Genomic DNA, 6249 nt, shown 5'->3' with positions numbered 1-6249 from the left:
AGTAAAGCCTGTCTTTTAAAAACTTTGCATGTTTTCATTACCAGCTACGTTGAGCGTCTGTTCACATACTAGTTAGCTATTTGGGTTTTCTCTTCTGATGAATTGCTTGTTTGTATCTTTTGCCCGTGTTTGACAGGCTTTCCTTTTTCCTCCCTTGTCAGTTTGCAGGGGTTTCTTGTATATTCTTTTGTGTAAGTTATAGATATTTAAAATATTTCCCCCCAGTCTATCACCCACGTGTTTAATTTGTCTCTGTTGTCTTCTGGCGGCAATGTAGTGTAGTGGTTAAACCCGAGGGCTCTCTCTTCAGCTCCTAAATTACTGATGTGACCTTGGACAAGCTATTTAACCAACTTGTGCCTGACTCCTCACCTCTAAGATACAGTAATGACAGCTTCTACTTCTTATGGGCATTTCTACTTCTTATGGGCCTTAGGAAGATTAGTTTAATCAATACACATTAACAACTTTGCTTGGTAAATACTAAGCTTTATTTGTTGACCCCAAATCTTTAATTTTGATTTTGTTAATCTGTCAGTTTTTACTTTTCTGGTTTGTGTTTTTGGGGGATTTTCCCCAAAATCCCCCAACATTTTCTTCTATTAATTTTATATTTTTATTTTTGCATTTATTTATTTATTTATTTTGTCTTGAGACAAGGCCTCGCTCTGTCACCCAGGCTAGAGTGCGGTGGTGTGATCATGGTCCACTGCAGCCTCAACCTCTGGGCTCAAGCAATCCTCCCACCTCAGCCTCCTGAGTAGCTGGGATTACAAGGCACACGCCACCACGCCCAAATAATTTTTAAATTTTTTGTAGAGATAGGGTCTTACTATGTTGCTCAGGCTGGTCTCAAACTCCTGGGCATAAGTGATCTTCCTGCGCCTCAGCCTCTCAAAATGCTGGGCTTATAGGCATGAGCCACTGTGCTCAGACCATTTATCATTTAATGGTGAGAGGCAGGCCTCTAAATTTATTATTTTTCATGTAATAAGCCAATGCCTTTTCTAAATAATCCATCTTTTTGCAAGCAATATATCTTATGATTTCTTTTACTTTTAAATTCGATTTTCTCCAATATTAGTATTAGATTAAATATATTACATGTTAATATTAAAACTGCTGTCTCATCTTTCTTTGATCCATATTTGATTAGTTTATTATTTTTTCATCACTTCAACTTTTCTATATTTTTAAAAAACATGTCTCTTGGAAGTAATATTAATAAGTAATATTAATTACAAATAAGCTATTACTAATATTAATCAATAATAAATGCTAAAAGTCTCTGCCTTTTGATCTGTTTTAACTCTTAGATATTTTAGTAATTACCTTATGTATAACATGATATATAAAGGTATATAATAATCATCAAATTAGAATGTGTAATAAATATTTCTGCCATCTGATTTCATGTTTTCCATTTACCATGGCTTCTTTTAGTTTATTCTTCTTTCCTACTTTCCACTGGCCATATCAAATTTAAAAGTTTGATAATATCCAGGGATGGGGAAGGTGCCTGGAAACAGCTGCTGTTGGTGGGGCATAAAATGGTGCAAACATTTTGGAGGTAATTTGACAAATATCTATTTGAATTTAAAATGCACAAGCTCCTTGATCCATCATTTCTACCTCTGGGAATGCATCCAATGGATAAGGGCTTTTATTGTAACATTTTTTTGTTGTAGTAAAAATCCATACTCTTTTCAACCTTCTGTACTATTTGAATTTCTTACTATGAACATGTATCACTTTTATCATTAAAAACATACTTTATAAAAATTATACGTATAATTTATATAGTGCCTTTGTATATATATTTATAATTTTTATATAGTACCTATATAGGTGTTTGTGTATACTTGGAAAGGAGAGAAATGTAAAGATCTCACAAAGCCAAACAAAGAATTTCTGATGTCAAAAATCTGGGAACCTCTAACCTAATGTATCACTTTAATCATTTTCTAAATAATATTGTATCTCAACGAAATAAAAATGGGGTTTTCTCTACTCCTATATCATCTTTCATCTGATTTTCCAAAAATTCAAAGTATAGTTTTTCTCATTTATTTCTACAGGTGGATTATCTAAGCTAGGAAGAAGTTAAAATAGCTTGACTAACTCCCTGCAGTGAGTTAATGCAGCTGTAGGCAGAGCTCTGAGCTCTGACGGGCCACCATCACCTCTGGGAGGTGCACTCATCTAAGAGAAACATCATCCATGTAACAGTGACTTTCATTTGTCAGTCATTGTTCAGCGTTTTGTATATCTGTACCAGGAGGAATAAACTCTATCAGGAATTTATCAATAAATTTCATTTATTTTTAATTTAATAGACTGTTTCAATCCATTTTTGTGTGGCTACAACAAAGTACCTGAGACTGGGTAATTGATAAAAGAACAGAAGTTTATTTCTCACGGTTCTGGAGGCTGAGAGTCCAAGATCAAGAAGCCAGTAGAAGTGGTGTCTGTTGAGGGCTGCTCTCTGCTTTCAAGATGGCGCCTTGTTGCTGCATCCTCCCCAGAGGAGGAAAGCAATGTCCTTACATAGAGGAAGAGACAGGAAGGCAAGAGGGTGCTCCCTTCATCCCTGAGCCCTTTTATAAGGTGCTAATGCCATAGATGACTTAATCACCTCCCAAAGACCACACCTCTTAATATCACCACAATGGGGATTAAGTTTGAACATGGATTTTGGTGAGGAAACGAAGATTCAAACCATAGTGTGGACCTTTCAAACTGGCCAGTCATCTACATGGCTTGGTAATCAATGAAATTTGACAATTTTACTGGCTTTCTATTAGAAATAATTGCATAATATTCCATGAAATTTTAACTTTGCATTGCGTTCTTGAAACAGCCCTAGAAGCTTCAGAATGAAAGCAATGGGAAGCATGGGTTTGGAATAGACAGACTTGTTGAAGCCATGTTCCTGAGGTCTGGAAGCAAGGATTTGGTGATGGAATTCACAGAGTCAAGAGGGCTTCAGAACAGGGAGTCTAGGCAGCCCCCACTTCCAGCTTTGATTTATGTTCTGTTCAAACGAAACATCTTGCTTCCTGAATGACACTTTGGCTTAATTTCACCAGAGTAGCAATTCTTAATCCAAAGCAGTCAAGAAGAATTTGCTCAGTGGTCAAACAGCATTTTTCTGCTTGGAAACCATGAAGGTCCACTGTTGCACAATATTCTTGAGCAAACAGGGTAAAGGTGTCTACAGGAAAGAGGAAAACCAGTAAATGTACCAGACTAGGCTGGGGTCAGAACAATTCATTCACCTTACAACTGCCATTCCAGTCTAGTCCCAAGGTGGCAGATTTAATTCTGGTTAATTCTCAACTTTTCAGGAATATATTATTCACTACCTCCTCTATGCCGCCAAAGCACTTAGTCCATATTTTCATTAATGTATTAGCCACATTCTGTCATTGTTAATAATTTATTCACCTATTTCCACAAATAGACTTTAAGCCCTTGAGGGTAGAGACTGTGTCTTCATCTTCATATTTTTCAAAGTCAAATGGAATGCCTGGCACATAGTAGGTACTATATATTGTCTAAAGAATAAAGGTATAAACCAATGACTGAAGTCTACTTATATTCTGCTCATGTAGTTACAAGATACTTTGAAAGAATAAATATAACATTCACCAATGCAAAGATTCAAAACAGGTGTGTGATATAATATTAGAAGACAAGATACAGCAAGGGGCTCTTTTTTGGCTCAAAAAGAAAAATCTAATTTAAATCAAATCTAAATCGTTCTCTAGATTTGGACAAGTTACGGCAACTTTCATTCCGATTATTCATTACCTAAACTCCTGGCCACTTGGGTGACTGGAATGTCAAAGGCATACAAGTTTGCATTATTTAAAAATATTTTCTTGAAGCTCTTTGGGATATTAGTAAGGTCACAGAAAAAGCCAGTGTCACAGGTCAATTCAAATCCTCTCTTTTTGTTCACAAAATTTTCCTTTATGAGAGGAAATCATTTGAATTATTACCCACCTTGACTCATTAACCCTAATAATTTGTTTACTAAATGTAAATTTTTTTTTTTTTTTTTTTGAGTCTGGATCTCACTTTGTCGGCCAGGCCGGAGTATAGTGGCACCATCACAACTCACTGCAGCCTCAACTTGCTGGGCTGAAGCAATCCTCCCACCTCAGCCTCACAAGTAGCTGGGACTTCAGGTGTGCACCATCACTCCTGGCCACTATTTTAATTTTCCGTAGAGAGAGGGTCTCACTATGTTGCCTAGGTTGGTTTTGAACTTCTGAGCTCAAGTGATCCTCTCACCCTGGCCTCCCAAAGTGCTGGGATTACAACCATGAGCCACCACAACCAGCCTGAATGTACATTTCTTATTTCAAATTAATTTAACGAACAAAATAATGCCAGTTATAATATATCCCTAAATTTCAGTTACTCCCACTACTCATTTATATAATGGAAACTTAGAAGGAGAATTTATATACTAATAGCATATTCACAGGCCTCTGTGTTGAAAGGAACTTGTATTTCAAGTGAGGGGTAAAACATCTTTTATCAAGCTAGTAGGGAGGAATTAATTTGAATTAATGGGATTTTAGGAATGGATCTTTAGACAATTGGGTATAATTGGTTAATAATTTTTAGAGTTGGAAATAATTAGATCATAACTTCTAAGAGAGAAAACCTCTGGACTAGATGAGTAGTGTTCTTTACTCTGAGATTTAGTATCAACAGTTGCACTGCTTACTCATCAAGGAGATTTGAGGATGGGGGCAAGCACAGAAGACAGTAAGAGACACCTGCCACACAGCATCTCAAAAGGTCAATGTTAGGACTCAGGAGAAACAGATGAAATCAAGATCATGATCAATAAGATCAGGCACTTTGGTTTCTTAGATGTAATGATGGCATTTATGAGAAAGGACTGATATGGACCTAAAGGAGAGAAGAGTGGGGCCTGGCAAATGATGCAGAGAAAAGGATACCTGGTTCTAGGGATCAGCAGACTGTCCCTCACCCCCAAATTTAGGGGTGGTTTGAAAAATAAGAGCAGCACTTTGAGTGGTAGTCCTTGAATTCCCAGGGGGGACCAAGGGCTCCACCCAACATGACAGGAAGCTTTGTGATATAACTGGCACTTTGACATTCCCGCTGCGAGGCAATTCTGTTTTGTTAAGATGCTGGTCATTTTCTAAATGGGAACATCAAGCCACCTGTCTTTCTAGATTTTGCCTGCCAAATGGCTGCCATCTCATGAGCAAGAATATTTCTCCTAGACTGAGACTATACTAAGCTTAGGGCCCTCCAGGTATCTAGATGGGTGGAAGGGGAGGGATGAGCTTCTGGAACTGTTCCTAGCTAGTGAGACAGAGCAGGGGCCCCTCTTGGGGACCTGCAGCCACCTCACCGCCCAACAAGAATGGAATTAAAGGAAAATCTTGAGTTCCTTTAAGGGAAGTTGCAGGCACTTAGCTAGCCCTGAGAAGTAAATGAGCAACTTGATAAGCAAGAAGGTAATAGTAGCTTAAACAGTATCCAAGGATGTTAGAATCACGAATCACGAAATGTTTGGCTCCTCTACAGAAACTAAAGATAACATCTTAACCTATGTCCCTTAGTTGTTTTTCAGAATCCTAGAACCCCCCACCCCCACCCAAATGGATCTCCTCCAGATAAGGGGGAACCAAAGACTGAACTCTTTGTTCTAAATTTTCCTGAGGGGCCTGGAGGAGGTCACATCCCTGGCCCAGAACATTCTACTAATCCCAAATTTTTAGATGACGCTTTGCCTTCTTAACTAATTGCAAATCAGAAAATCTTTGAATCCACTTATGATCTTGCTTGGGCTCTTGCTTGGAGATATCCCACCTTTTGAGGTCAAGCCAATGTATAGTATCCATGTATTGATTTATGACTTTGCCTGCAACCTCTGCCCCCTGTTTAAAAAGCCTTTACCCCTAAGCCATCTGGAGGTTTGACTCTTAAGCAATAGCTGCCAACTGTCCTTGCTTAGCACCCTGCGAATAAACGCCTTCTTTTCTCCTGCTGCAAACCTCAGTGTGGATATCTCATCTTACTGCGCCAGGCAGGTGGAGTCCAGTCTGGTTTGATAACATTAGGGGCTGGGAGAGTATGCATTCCTATTATAGTCACAGTAAGACCCTAATGCTTGAGGTAACTTGGATGAGTTCCTTGCAGCTGAAGGAGTTGAACGAGAGTGTGTGTCTTTGCATGGCACCATTGCTGATGTCCAAA

Source organism: Pongo pygmaeus, chromosome 5 (assembly GCF_028885625.2).
Source record: "Pongo pygmaeus isolate AG05252 chromosome 5, NHGRI_mPonPyg2-v2.0_pri, whole genome shotgun sequence".
NCBI lineage: Eukaryota > Metazoa > Chordata > Mammalia > Primates > Hominidae > Pongo > Pongo pygmaeus.
Note: the sequence above shows the minus strand (reverse complement) of the source record.